This window comes from Halichoerus grypus, chromosome 14 (genome assembly GCF_964656455.1).
Source record: "Halichoerus grypus chromosome 14, mHalGry1.hap1.1, whole genome shotgun sequence".
In the NCBI taxonomy this organism is placed as follows: Eukaryota; Metazoa; Chordata; class Mammalia; order Carnivora; family Phocidae; genus Halichoerus; species Halichoerus grypus.
The window spans coordinates 17,038,185-17,052,284 of NC_135725.1; the positions used below are offsets into that span (position 1 = coordinate 17,038,185).

Sequence of the window (14,100 nt, forward strand, 5' to 3'; positions counted from 1 at the left end):
TTAAAAAAAAAAGGGGGGCCAGTTGGTGAGAAATTTGGTGAAGAACATAAAGTAAAGCTAAGTGGTATAAACCTACCGATCCCAAGTTAAATGAATGTTAAAGGCTTAAAAACACATCTTCGCCAATGCAGATAGATATTTACTGTAGTTATACATTTCAATATATCTCATAAAGATCTCTAACACTAAGAGTGGTAACCAAAGTACTGTTTACCAAAAGACCTACATAAACGCATCTTTCTACAGAAAGTAGACTACGGAAAACAGTAGGTCATATTGCATTTTCATGAGATGGTTAATTATCGTAGGCTTTCACAAAACATTTTATCTATGACTTCTAAATTCATTTCACTTGGGATCATGGGAGGTAGTCTATTGGAATGATTTTTAGTCAAGTCTGGCTTTAAGTTAGGACCATCTGGTTTTCACAGATCGAGTAGAAAGTCGGAAATCTATTGTGCCATCCAGACAACCAGGACGATAAATTGACTTTAAGCTCTGGCCCTATGGGATGTTTTCATCTCTGGGCAGCTATCCAGAGACAGCAATAAAGAGGCCAGTTACCTTGTTTTGTAGTCATTCTCTCTCATTCCCAAACATTTCTTTTTCTGGTTTATATTTTAAAACAAAAATTTTCTCTTAATGTAGAAGAATCATCTGATGAAACATTATGGCAGGTGTCAAAGGATATCTTGCTCCTGGGGGAATTATCGGTCAGGATCTGAACCTGAAAAAAAAAAAACAGATCTAAAATCCCTGTTATCACCGTTTTCCTATTTTTACCCTCAGAGCAGGCAGCTGAGAACTGAAGAGGTAACCTTCCTTCTGGAGTTTCTACGTAGGGTCCGGAGGCAGGAAGACTTATCTTCCCTGAAAAATGTGTGCATCATATAATGCATCATAGCATCATGTCATCGGGAAAATGCAAATTAAAACAACAAAGAGATACCACTTCACCAGAATGGTCAAAATCTGAGACACTGACCACACCAGATGCTGGCAAGGATGTGCTCTAAGAATAGTCTTTAAAAAATAAACCCAGATTTTTAAAAAAATCTATGATAATTTGATTTATGGCCCAGAGAATTAAAAACTTGTTCGGTTATGAAACAAAATTTTGGATACTAACTACAGATACTATCTAGTCCTCAAAGGGTCAGAGAACAGGGTGATTAAGTTTTAGTTCTTAAAAATGATGGATCATGAAGATTAATAGATATCTTGTTCTGCCTTTTCCAGAACAGGCTACAGGCCAGATTGCTAATTACTGGAGGGGCAAAGAAATAGATGGCACCCAGTTCTGGAAGACATCATCCATCCATTCATTCACTCATTCTGAAAGTTTCTGTTGAATAAACAAATGAAGGAATGCCAGTTAGGTGGCATAACCACATTCTGCAGGCCTTTAGACCACATCTCGAAGTAGCCTTCTCCATATGAGGGCACCTTTGCCGAAAGCCTATCCAGCCATTAGGAAAAACCAGGTAAAGCTAGCAGCTGCTCAAATTTGGGCAGGCTCTGATGATTTATTCTGATGCAATAAGCAATGGAGTCTAAATGAGGTATGGGAGGCAAAGAAATCAGGAAAGAAAGTTTGGCATCTCTGCCTATCCGGAAGCCTCCTCTCATCGTTAGTGTGAGAAAAGGAAATGGTATTTTTATTTTCATTAAAATGCAACAAGCATCAAAGTCAGAAAATAGATCATCTTTTTCTCATGGCTAGAAGCACACAGAAGCAGATGAGTAGCTGCATTCTGCTGGGTGTTGCTGGGGGCTTCTCTAACACCGATCCACCACCCTGCTGGGAACTCAAACTTGCAGGGAGGAGGAGAAGAGGTTGAGGGCTGGGTTGGCCACTTTCCAAGCAGAACAGGCAAACATTCAGCTAATTCTGGAAGACACTTCCTTCCTCTTTTATTTTCTTTCCTTCCTCCCTTCCTTCCTTCCATCCTTCCTTCCTTCCTTCCTTCCTTCCTTCCTTCCTTCCTTCCTTCCTTCCTTCTTTCCTTCTCTTCCTTCTCTTCCTTCTACAAGTCTGTACTGAATGTCTTCTATGTGTCAGGGGCATTTACTAACACTGGGGACAAGAAGGTGAGGTAGGTGTGGCAACACTCAGGTTGCTGACAATCTAATGGAAGAGACCGATAATCAGTACCACATGTAAGAACTCTAAGAGCATATTCAGGAAGGGCATTCACTTCTGACTTGGGGAGTTCAGAGAAGGCTTTGTAGAGGAGGTGACATCTAGGTTGATATCCAAAGGATGAATAAGCCAGGTGACACCCCAGTTGTATGGATAGAAGAGGAGGGGCGGGGGAGCAGGGAGGAAGCAGTGGATGATGGCACCAGAAGAGCTCACAGCATGTTCAGAAACCTGGAGGAGAAAGAGAAACAGAGCACATTGGGAAGTAACAGGTAATGCAGTGTGGCTGACGTATGTTCTGGGAGGAGGGAAATGAGGCTGAAGAGATAAGGGAAAGACCCTTGTATATCATGCGAAAGTGTTTGAATTGCACCAAAGAGTCTCGAAGCCTCCACTCTGGACAGGTTTAGAACATTTGCATTATGTGGATTCCATGGAAAAAAGTCTACACCACACACATGGCACCTCTCAGTTACTTCAAGGCACCAAAATTTGTTTATATTTGCCTTCACCCCAAATCAATGATCAATTTCTGAAGGGCAAGTAACAGTTTTTGTAAATGTCTGTATTTCCCAGTAGAAAATAACCTACTGGGGGCTGCTATGTCAAGGCTAGAACCCAGGCAAAGACACATAGGCAAAAACCTTAGTCACCTCAAAATAAGGCAGCCGCCAAACTTGCCAACATTTTGTGGTTTCCAAGCCATTGGTGGATAATAATCACGGTAGGTGAACAGTGCGGTAATTGGTTCTTTGGACAACAATGCATATTTCAAGGCATTTCTCTGCCTTTTTGATACATTAATAAAAATAATGATGCCAGGGATGCCTGGGTGGCTCAGTCGGTTAAGCGTCTGCCTTCGGCTCAGGTTGTGATCCCGGAGTCCTGAGACTGAGCCCCGCATCGGGCTCCCTGCTCAGCGGGGAGCCTGCTTCTCCCTCTGCCTGCCACTCCCCTCCTTGCACATGCTCTCTCTCTCTTTCTGACAAATAAATAAAATCTTTTAAAAAAAATAATAATGATGCCAGTTACCATAGCAATGTCAGATGCATTAATACCAGCCTTTCTATGACAGGGCAAACATTTCCCACCAAATGGCAAAATTATGAATCAATCTCTTGCAAATTTTTATTTTTTATTTTTTTTAAAGATTTTATTTATTTATTTGACAGAGAGAGACAAAGCGAGAGAGGGAACACAAGCAGGGGGAGTGGGAGGGGGCCCCTCAGGGAGCCCTATGCGTGGCTCGATCCCAGGACCCTGGGACCATGACCTGAGCTGAAGGCAGACACTTACTGACTGAGCCACCCAGGCACCACTCCCTTGTAAATTTTTAAAGAGGTAACTAATATGGTGATGGCTGGTAGCTACCCTTGTGGTGAGCAGAGCATAACATATAGAAAAGTTGAATCCCTGTTGTACACCTGAAGCTAATGTGAAGTTGTGTGCCAACTCTTCTCAAATAAAAAAAAAAATTAAAAAATAAAGAAGGTAACCATGTGAGAACAATTATGATTTAGAGATCTTTGAGTATCATGTAACAACTATACAGGGAAAGGAAGTAAGATACATAGCAACAGCCTTAAGAGAGCAGAAAGCTGTTTGCAAGAAGGGTCGTTCTGTGTTCATTCAGACATTTATAAAACCTCCATTTGCACAGGTGATAGAGATTCAAAGACAAAGAAGGCACTGATGCTGCCCACCGGGGTCTCACAGAATAGAGAGGTGTGATGGGGGGTCAGGGAGGCAAGTCATTACAACATAGTACAGTAAATGCCATGATAAACACATGCCAGAGGTACTGAGAAAGCATGGGGAAGGTAAGTGAAGGAGCCTGGAGTGTGTAGTGGGTTGGATGATGGCCCCCCAAAGGTATGTCCGCCCAGAACCTGTCAATGTGACCTTATTTGTTAAAAAGGCTCTTCCCAGATGTAATCAAGTTGAGGATCTGGGATGAGATCATCCTGGATTAGGGTGGGTCTTAATCCAATGACAGTGTCCCTAGAATGGATGTAAGAGGAGAAGACATAGACACACGGGGAAAAGGCCATGCGAAGATGGAGGCAGAGATCAGAGTTTTATTTCCAAAGCCAAGGAATGCCTACGGCCACCAGAAGCTGGAAGAGGCAAGGAAGGACTGTCCTCTGGAGCCTTGAGAGGGAGTGTGGCCATCCCAGCACCTTGATTTCAGATTTCCAGTCTCCAGAGCTCTGAGAGAATACATTTCTGTTGCAATAAGACACTCAGTTGTTGGTGATTTGCTACAGTCACCTAGGAAACTAATACAGGGTGGAAGCTGGGAGAAGTCAAGGAATGCTTCTGGAAGAGATCATGCCTGAATGAAATCCTAAAGGCAGAGCTGGAGTGACCAGCTGAAATGAGCCGGGAGTGGGAATCAGAGGAAGATGGAAAAAGGGTAGGAATGGAAGGGCAAGTGACGAGGTGTTCAAGGAAGGGTCTTGAAAAATTAAAGGCGCCCTCTTGAAAGAATACTTGTGTCTGATTATCTCATGGTTGAGTTGATGTGGCCACAGAAAAAAGGGTTATACATAGATATATGCATCAAAACAGTTTCTGTGGATAAATAGGTTTGGAAAAGATGTACATACTATCTGTAATTTAGAGATCCAAAGTCCATGTAAGCATATTGACAGCTCAGGGAAATTCTTCACTCTCTTTCCCCTAGAGTTTCAACCGTCTTTGTCTTTGTGAACTACATACTAACAGCTCAAGCAAAAGGGTGCTTCCCGAGCACGTGTGGGAAACGCAGATCATATTTGCAGGATGTTGGGAAAGACCCTCCACCCCTTCCTCATATAAAACCAAACTGTCAGGGCTCTTTTCCTTTTTCTTTTTTTGTAATTTTAAAAATAATTTTGTAATTATGCGATTTTGGGGGGTAATTGTAAATAATACTGCAAGTTTTCATAATTAACTTTGTCGTTGTAATTTTGGGGGGTATTTCTTTGTAGTGGTTAAAAGACTAATAATTTGCTTTTGGGAAGTTGCCCTTTAGGCTGTGATTCCTCACTGACACCTTAGAAAGTGTGGAGAGCTGATCCTTTCTGCACAATGGGTTTAAGTCAGGACTAAGATGTGTCCAGAGAAGAGGGAAAGGGTCAGCCTCAAGGTGGTGATGTGGGGGATGGGAGGTGAGAACGCAGGCGGAAAAGTTCTATGAGAGCAATACATCTCCAGTCTCCAGGGTCTGGCCTGGCTCCCAAACACCCACATAATCACTAAGTTCGGTTTGTCTTGTCGCTGTCTCTCTTCAGCCCTTTTATTTCTTCTGTCCCTAAACTTCTGACTTGGGGCCACGCAGGCAGCCCCTTTTCCAGATCTGAGAGACCCATCTCCATGACTAAGTCCTGGGAACAGGACACGTGCCTGGGTCCTGGCCATCTGGCCTGGCTGTTCCCTTCGGGGGTGGGCAGAGGAACACAAATGACTTTCAGAGGATGACCTTTATGGCTAAGTTCTGTTTGACCAAAGCAAATTGCAAGCATGCATTGATTAAGCCAGAGATAATTGAAAAAAATTTTAAAAAAAGAGGTTTTATTTCAATAACAACAACAAAACCCCAAACCACCCCAAGGGGTGCCTGAAACCTACACTTTATGGTGGTAACTTAAGTGGCAAATAAATGATGCGTGGCACTCGTGAGCCCTCCCAGAACAGGTTGCCCAGTTTAGTTCACACTGGGGCTTCTGGAATCTGAATCAAAAGCAGTTTACAGAAAGAAATTTCTTCTGTGACAAACATTCAAAGCTGTTACAATCTGATGTGTTCTCTCTCTCAATTTCTCTCTCTCTCTCTCTCTTTCTCTGGCTTAGCTTTAGCTCTGTGCTTGTTTGTTTTATAGATTAGGCCTGATTTTAAAGTATCTGTAAATCTCTCTCTAAGTAAAGGACAGCTTGCTGATCTGTATGCAAATGATATACTCGCCTGCCTTAAAAATTTAAGATTGACTTTGAATTGACCCCATGCTTTATCCCTCAGTGGAGAAAAATGAAAGGATATTTATAATACCTATGGACATTGTGTACGATACCAGTGGGAGTTTTCTTCAACATTAGATGAATAACAGAAACATGGGCAGACTAAAATGGGGCAGATATATGCAAACGGCAGATTGAAACTGATTTACATAGCTGGGTATTACTTACCTTAGCTCTCTGTGGCTTCTCCCTTGCAGATACTGAAAATGCTATAATTTTCTATAAAAATAAAGAATATAAAACTGAAAAAAGCACACAGATAACATACCAGTCGAGCCCACCAAAGTTTATAGTACAAATTTCATTTTCTCCCTTCTAAATATATCATAATTTTGAGGACAACGTAAGCAATTTTTACAATGACATTTTTCCCACCTGGAGCAAGCCACAAAAACCTCACTCAGGTTGGAAGTGAATGTGCTTCCAAATACATACCGCACTGCACGTCCATCTTCACGATTAGCAGAGACTTTCTTTGTTTTATGGTTTGCACTTTTTTTTCCTACATTGCCTTAAAAATTAGAATAGACAGAGCAGAACATTGACCTGGGATGAAGTATGGATTTTTGTGCGCTTCTCTCAAACTCAAATTTTATTAAGGTTATTGAAAATAAGATCACTTCACTTAAAAATGCCGGAGAAACCCAAAGGATAAAATTGCATGAGATTAACATACCTATTCTTGTCCTACAACAAACAGATTTCATTCCAAACCTCAGTGATTTCTTGGACCACATTATTTCAGAGCTACATTTTTTTAGTGTTTAGTTTTGATTTCCACAGTAGCACAGTAACTGTCCTCTGCTCTCGAATGAGAATGTTGAAATTCTCCCAAGTCACTGCCAAAGTGGCTGGGGCCAAGGTCTTCACGTCCTGAGGGTTGCAGGTTAGATCTTTTCCCTAGAAGTTTTGCATTCATTGGCTCACAGTGGAGTGATAGAAAGTCTGACACTGAGCATCCCAATAGGACCCAAACTTCATTGAGGAAGTGATGAAAGACAATGCTCTCCTTTCTTTGCCCTTTGTCTCCCTCCATGAGATCCTGCTGGCATCCCCTCCAGAGAGTTCTTTTCTGTTCCCTTTATTTGTCAGGAAGCTCTCTGATATCAGTTTCATTCACTGGTGGGAGGCTCTCAATAGTGTTTTGTTACTGAATGAATAAATGAATGAATGAATCATTTTTATTCCAGTTTGGAGAGACTAATTGGAAAGAAAGATTAAAGAGGGTGAAATGGGTCATTCGGTATGAACAGATCTTTTTGGCAATAAAAGAAAAAATAAATCACACGTCCATCTTGCAACCCCAGTCTTTCCTTCAGCAGGCAGGTGGGAAGAGAGTGGCTAAGTAAAATTGACACCTGTTTTAGGAGAAAAATAATGACAGGTGATAACTAGAACCTTCTGGTAGAAATCAAATTCCTTTAATACCTTCCCACCTGTTCTGGCCTGATGTCATTATTGAGGGCAAAGGATGATTCAGGAGGGAAATTATTAGGGCGTGCTGATGTATTCTATAGCAGGAAGGAAAGAAGTCAAGGTGCCTAGTGGAAATTAAAAAGATCAGTTCACTGTATGCACAGAAGTAAAGGACAGGTCCCTAAATTTTGTGGGAGAAAGGTTCTGGGTTTGGCAAGTCTGTTGCATTTCCTCCCAGCTCTGTAGTACAGATCATGGAGCCACACTTTCTTGAGGCAAGAGTTCAGCTTCCTGGTTCCTACGTGAGCTAATTTGGATCCAGAATAGCCCTTCCTCTGCCTTTTGGTCGTTTTCTCAGTGGTGAATGGGAGAGAACAGGGAATCATCAAGGGGAACTATGTCGCCCTCTGTGTGGGAAAGAACTTAGGATTCCTCTATCAATGCTGTGCTCAGTAAAGGAATAAAATTCCTTTGTGCTTCCTTCTGGAATGATGATCACAATATGCTCTGCCTTGTGGGTCACCATGTCCTTATTGGGAGAGGCGAAGAGGTAAATAATGTGTTGCCTTTCCTGGGGGAATTTGTATTTTATGGCATTTCTTTCATTAGGAAATGAGAGATTTTGATCTCTGTTAATGGGAATCTGGCATCATTATTGAGCCACAGACAAATTAAGGGGTTTTACCAAGGCCTTCTTAGCCCTTCCCAAACAGAATCAGGAGGCCGTCTTCCTACTCTGCCTGTGCATGGGCTGCTAGGAACACAAGTGCCAGGTTCAACCTAAAAGGGATCTGGAGCCTCTCACTGTGATTCTACATCTCTTAACCTTCAAGAAAGAAAGGAAAAAACACAACAAAACAGCAACCATGAAAATCCAGGAACTAGTTTGATGCTCACAGCCATGCCTCAGTATTGTTAGACGTTGGCCTGGTGCTCACAGCTCTATTGTGTTGTTCTCCTATTGGACATAAACCATCTCAGTGAATACCAGCATCAGGCAAGATCCCTTTCAGCCTATGATCAAATGAGAACGTTCAAGACTTTGTAATTTTGTCAGGCACAGAGAAAAATAAAGTCACTGTGTAACCCACAAAATACCAAACAGCCCCTCTCCTGGCTAATATGAGGAGCTGCCTCTTTTATAGCAATTACAGCTTGATCGTCATTCTAGTCTGCCCTCCCTAGAGATAAGAGTTATTTTATTGAGAGAGCCAACTGTAGAACTGTCACCATTTTCAGATAGCCTTCAATCCTGAGAGTGTTCCTGCTTCCTTAGTCTCTCCTTCAAGTGACCATGAGTCCTTTCTAACAGTCTCTTATTGGGATACCCACAGTTCCTCGTGGTGTGCACTTCCCCTTGCTAATAAACCCCTCAGCTTAGTCATCCCTAGGTGTGTTCTTGGTGGCCTTCAGCTGGAGTGAATTGACATTCCACTGTTGCTGAAGTATAATAATTTTGCCTTTTGTTGAATACTTCAGGATTTTAGGCAGAGGTTTTCACATAGCTAGTGCTCAAGACACAAATCAGATAGAAGACTGACACAGGTTATATTATATAAAATATACTAAATTATATATAGTGTGTATGTATATATATATATATATATATATAGACTCTGATTTGCAAATGAAAAAACCAACCCAAAAACTCACTAAGAAAATGATATAAGGTGGGGAAAGTCATTATCTCATCTAATGAAAAATTCCAGGGATATGTCTAGCTTTAAGAAAGTCTGTGTCAGGGGCACCTGGGGGGTGCAGTTGGTTGAGTGTCTGACTCTTGGTTTTGGTTTGGGTCGTGATCTTGGGGTCATGGGACTGAGCCATATGTCGGGCTCCACACTCAGCATGGAGTCTGCTGGAGATTCTCTCTCCCTCTCCCTTTGCCCCTCTTACTCATGCTCTCTCTCTCTCAAATAGATAAATAAATCTTAAAAAAAAAGAAACAAAGTCTATGTCAAAAAAGGACATCCTGCCATTTGCAGCAACATGGATGGACCTTGAGGATATTATGCTAAGTGAGATAAGTCAGAGAAGGAAAATACCATATGATATCACTTATATGTGGAATCTAAAAGAGCTGAACTTGTAAAAACAGAGAGTAAAATGGTGATTACCAGCAGATAGGAGGGGGGATAGGAAAGATGTTGTTTAAGGGTACAGTCATGCAACGAATAGTAAATAAATCCTACATATCTAATGCACAGTGTAGTGAATGTAAACAAAAATATTGTATTATAACCATCAAACTTGCTAAGAGACTAAAATTTACTTATCTAGCCACTAAAAAGAAATGATAATGATGTGATGTGATAGAGGTGTTAATGATTGCTACAATGGCAATCATATCGCAATATATAAATGTACTTTATATAAATGTATATAAACATGCTGTACACCTTAAATTTTCACAATGTTATATGACAAATATATAGCAATAAAAAAAAGAAAGTCTGTATTGAGGATCAGAACCACATAATGAGAAATTATTTCTCTCCATCTCTTTTTTTCTACTACATTGGAAATGTTCATCTTTTTGGTTGGTTCTCATAAGCTTATCACAATGGATCAGGAAAGTGCATTGCTTACTTGGCGGAGCCTGGGTTGTAGGGTCCACCCCTGTGTCTAGGAACGATGAAGCAAGAGCTGAGGAGATGGCAACTGCCAGGCTAATGTTAATTGCACATTAAGAACTTCCCGGGGGAATTTGAGAGGCAGTGACTGAAAACCTAGGCAAAGAGGGTTAGTGGAAGCACAAGTCTTGGAAGCTGCATAGGTTAAAGGAGTACCCTAGTCATGCCCATATTTGCTTGTATAGCACTGGTGGAGAGTAGAATTATAGAGCTGCATGGGGATTAATAAGGGAAATATTAAAAAAAAAAAACTTCAAGGAAGATGTAGAATCTAAGAGCGAGGTTTTAATGATTAAAGTATAATTATATGAAGCCAGTGTTTTCCACTGAAAAGTAAATACACACACAATAAAACAGGTTCTGTGGCTGCAACAAGACGTGACCTAGTTTTCCTCTGCTGGACTGCTCACCCTGCTACTCTTCACTGCTGTCCTAGTTATTCTTGGGTCCCAGTTAAAGAACGTATCCCCTGGGCAAGTCTTTCCTAATCCATTAAACTAGGTTAGAGTCCTCTCTGCAATAAATTTCATCCTTTCCCTTTCTTGCATAGCATTTATCACAGTTTTAATCTTAGGTGTATTTATGGAGTTGCTTGCTCAGTATTGTCTTCCCGGTCAGACTGCAAGCTCCATGAGGGCAAGGTTTTTCCCACCTAGTGTCTTATCTGCTACATATAAATTGGATATTGATTGATAAATAAATTTATAAGCATAAACTCCCCAATGGGGTGCTTTTAAATACTACTGTACTCTTCTAATAAAGATTGTGTTGTCTTCTTAAAGGTAATAAAGGGTGAACAGGTATTCATCCACATCAGAGAAATATGAAGCCTACATCATGACCTAAGAACAGAGTAAAGCCTTCCAGCCTTACGATTTTGAGAATTGTTATGGAATGATTGGAGTTTCTGTTCTTGGCAACACTGTGATGCCTCAAGATACCTGAATCCAAAGTTTGCATGTTCCATTTCAGGCCAGTTGAGCAAGAACCAAGTAAGTATCATTGACACAACAGCATACTCAGCTTCTCATATGCACTAAAGGCTTTGGGCTTTGTTTGTAATCTCTATTCCTAGTGACATAGTTCTTTGTAAAAAGTAAAGTAAGACATCTTCTATGATGTGATTTTTAAGCCATTGCTGGGTAAGTACAAGTTTTTGAATTTCCAAATTGTCAAAGAATAGCTTTTAAAGTACAATAAACTACTATTAAACTGAAATTATATATATATGCCTAAATATTTTTAGGTACAACAAACATAAAATGACTTTGTCTTGTTGATAAAACAAAGTTTCTAGACACTCTCCACCATGTATTTTTTCTGTTTTTCAGGCAACCTTACTTGTTCTATAATATTTTACTGTTTGCAGTGGCAGATGAGTCTCAAGATGTGTATGACACTTCCGGAAAACTGTTGTCTCTCTCACCAAATGAGTCTGTAAAGGTAAGAAAATCTGTATTAGCACATAAGCTTTCTATATATACAATGCAATTTGAGAAGGTAACAGAATTGTTACAGTTTAGGGCTCCACATGACTGTTTTTTAAAATTTTCTATCAAATATGAAATATTCAAAAAGTCAATGAAAAATACTGAAGAAACTTAAAAAGGAGTGTGAAATGAATTGTCACATTTTATATTTGATCATGTTTTCAAAAGCCATATCCGCTTTGAAAAATAAAAGACATATTTCTTTTAAATCCAGGGCTTCCAGATCCTTTACCCTTGAATTTAAGTAAAAAGAAATGGGTTGACCAAAGCACTATCACCTATTACCCTCTTACAACAAATATCAGATCATAAGGATGGTCGATGTGATGGTGTTAGTGATTTTGTTAACTGGTGACCATGATGACAGGATACTTCACTTCATATCATTTGGTTTTATAGATAAAATATACCATGGGGATGAAATCCGATTTCCTCTGACAATCTGTAGAGAAGGAAGGATCTGTTGGAGAACTACATTATCATAATTATGAGATTAAAAAAAACCACACACACACACACACACACAAACAGCGTCCAAGTTCTCCAGCACTGGGAGACTGTAAAACTTGATTATTGCAAAGGTAGATTGGCATATTAATTAAAAATAAGACTGACATTTGAAGCATATTTCAGATTTCATGGCAAATTTCATCATTCTAAATATAGGTTCAGATAATTATGACACATTTGGTGCTAAGCTATTTTAGAATTCAAAACACTTCCATCTTGGAATGGTTGCAGCAAATCAGGGTGTTTGATCAAGGCTGCAAGAAAAGAGAGCAGATTTAATATTCCAGGTCTCCTCTTATTCTGCTTTTAGCTCTTATTTTCTGTGCAGGTTAAATTGGTAGAGTAATGCAAGGTGATGGCATTTTGAGTGCAAATGGATTTGACATTTTGAGTGTAAATAAGAATGGTTTGTCCTCTTGCAGTATAAGTCACTCCTCACCAGCAGTGAAAATAAAGTGAAAACCACAGAAATGTAGGGTTATTCATTTTCTTGCATACACACTGAGGAATTTTATATTCGGTTATTGCCATGAACATCATTTTACCCTTTGCTTTTCCGATTTATTGTCTCATTATAGGAATTGATAATGATATTTTTTCTGAGTGACTATTATAGACAGACTTTTTCACCTGTGTGTGGGACTGTTTTCACCTATGTCTTATTACCTTTAAGAAGACAACACAATCTTTACAGTCTCCTTGTTGTTAAGAGGGTAATAGGTGATAGTGCTTTGGTCAACCCATTTCTTTTTACTTAAATTCAAGGGTAAAGGATCTGGAAGCCCTGGATTTAAAAGAGATATGTCTTTTATTTTTCAAAGTGGCCTTTCCTAACGATGCCCATATTTACTTGGCTGGGAAGATATATCCCTTAAGTTTGGTTATTCTGAGTTCAAGCAAAAGCTACTGAACTTGACCTTCCCAGCCAGTAAACTTGAAATATATCTTTCAAATATATGAAAGATATATTTCATCTTTCCTTTAGGTGGTTCTCAGGTGGCACTCTTGTTCTACCTAAGGTACATAAAGATTGGAAAACTTTATGACAGTTTTTTTTTTTTTTTACCTTTTTTTTCTCATGGTCTTATTGAAGTAGAGAACAAAGCATGTGTCATGCAACTTAATTTTCTCCTTAACCTTAAAATGAGACAGAAACTGTGAGGGAGGAGTTGGAGCAAACTGAGAAAAAGGGAGTCAGAAGTTCAGAGCTGGAAAGAACCCTGAAATCTAGGAATGCTGCAATGCCATTGAGCCCCTCCCAACTCCTTGTACAGATAGGGACAGTGAAGGGCAGAGAAGGTAATGTAACTAGGTTTGCCACGCTAGCTGGTCGTAGAGCTGGTCCTACAAAATAGGATAAACCAGATGAGTTGAATGTGTCATTTCATTTCTCTGTCCTGAACTTCAACTTCTCCATTTATAGAATTGAGCTGTTAGATCAAATAATCTCCAAATTCCCTTCCAGCGCTAATGTATCAAGAACTGAGTTGTGAGACATGCAGTCTTAAGCCCTGGTTCTGCCTCTTTACTGCCGGAGTGATCAGGAGGAGGTTGCTCAAGGTTGCTAAGCCTCAGTTTCCTTGGCTGTAAGAGGGAGTTGCAGAATTAATCCAACACATATTTACTGAGTTTTCCTCTTGTGCTGGGCAATGAGAATGCTGGAGTGGACAAGGCAGAAATGGTCCCTGCTCTCATGGCATTTACATTCATCCATTAATTCATTCACTTATTCAAAAAGTGTCATTGAGTTCCTATCATCTGCAGCCAGTGTGGTAGGTCCTGGGGATACATCAGAAAATATGTATAGAGTGGGGAGCAGGTGGCCAAAAAGCCACAACAAACAGAAATAAGTATTATGTATGAAACAAACATGAAAATGAAAGAATAGTAAGTTAGGACCTATGTCCTTT

At 40.0% G+C, this 14,100-nt stretch overlaps 1 long non-coding RNA gene across 1 annotated transcript in view; it reads left to right on the forward strand.

The window, feature by feature from the left end:
• Positions 1 to 11,621, forward strand: part of LOC144380161 (uncharacterized) — a 60,625-nt gene extending 49,004 nt beyond the window's left edge. Inside the window, exons 2-3 of the long non-coding RNA XR_013443991.1 lie at positions 10,973 to 11,182; positions 11,522 to 11,621. This is a non-coding gene — a long non-coding RNA (uncharacterized LOC144380161). The remainder of the gene's footprint in view (positions 1 to 10,972; positions 11,183 to 11,521) is intronic.
• Positions 11,622 to 14,100: the final 2,479 nt, after the last annotated feature.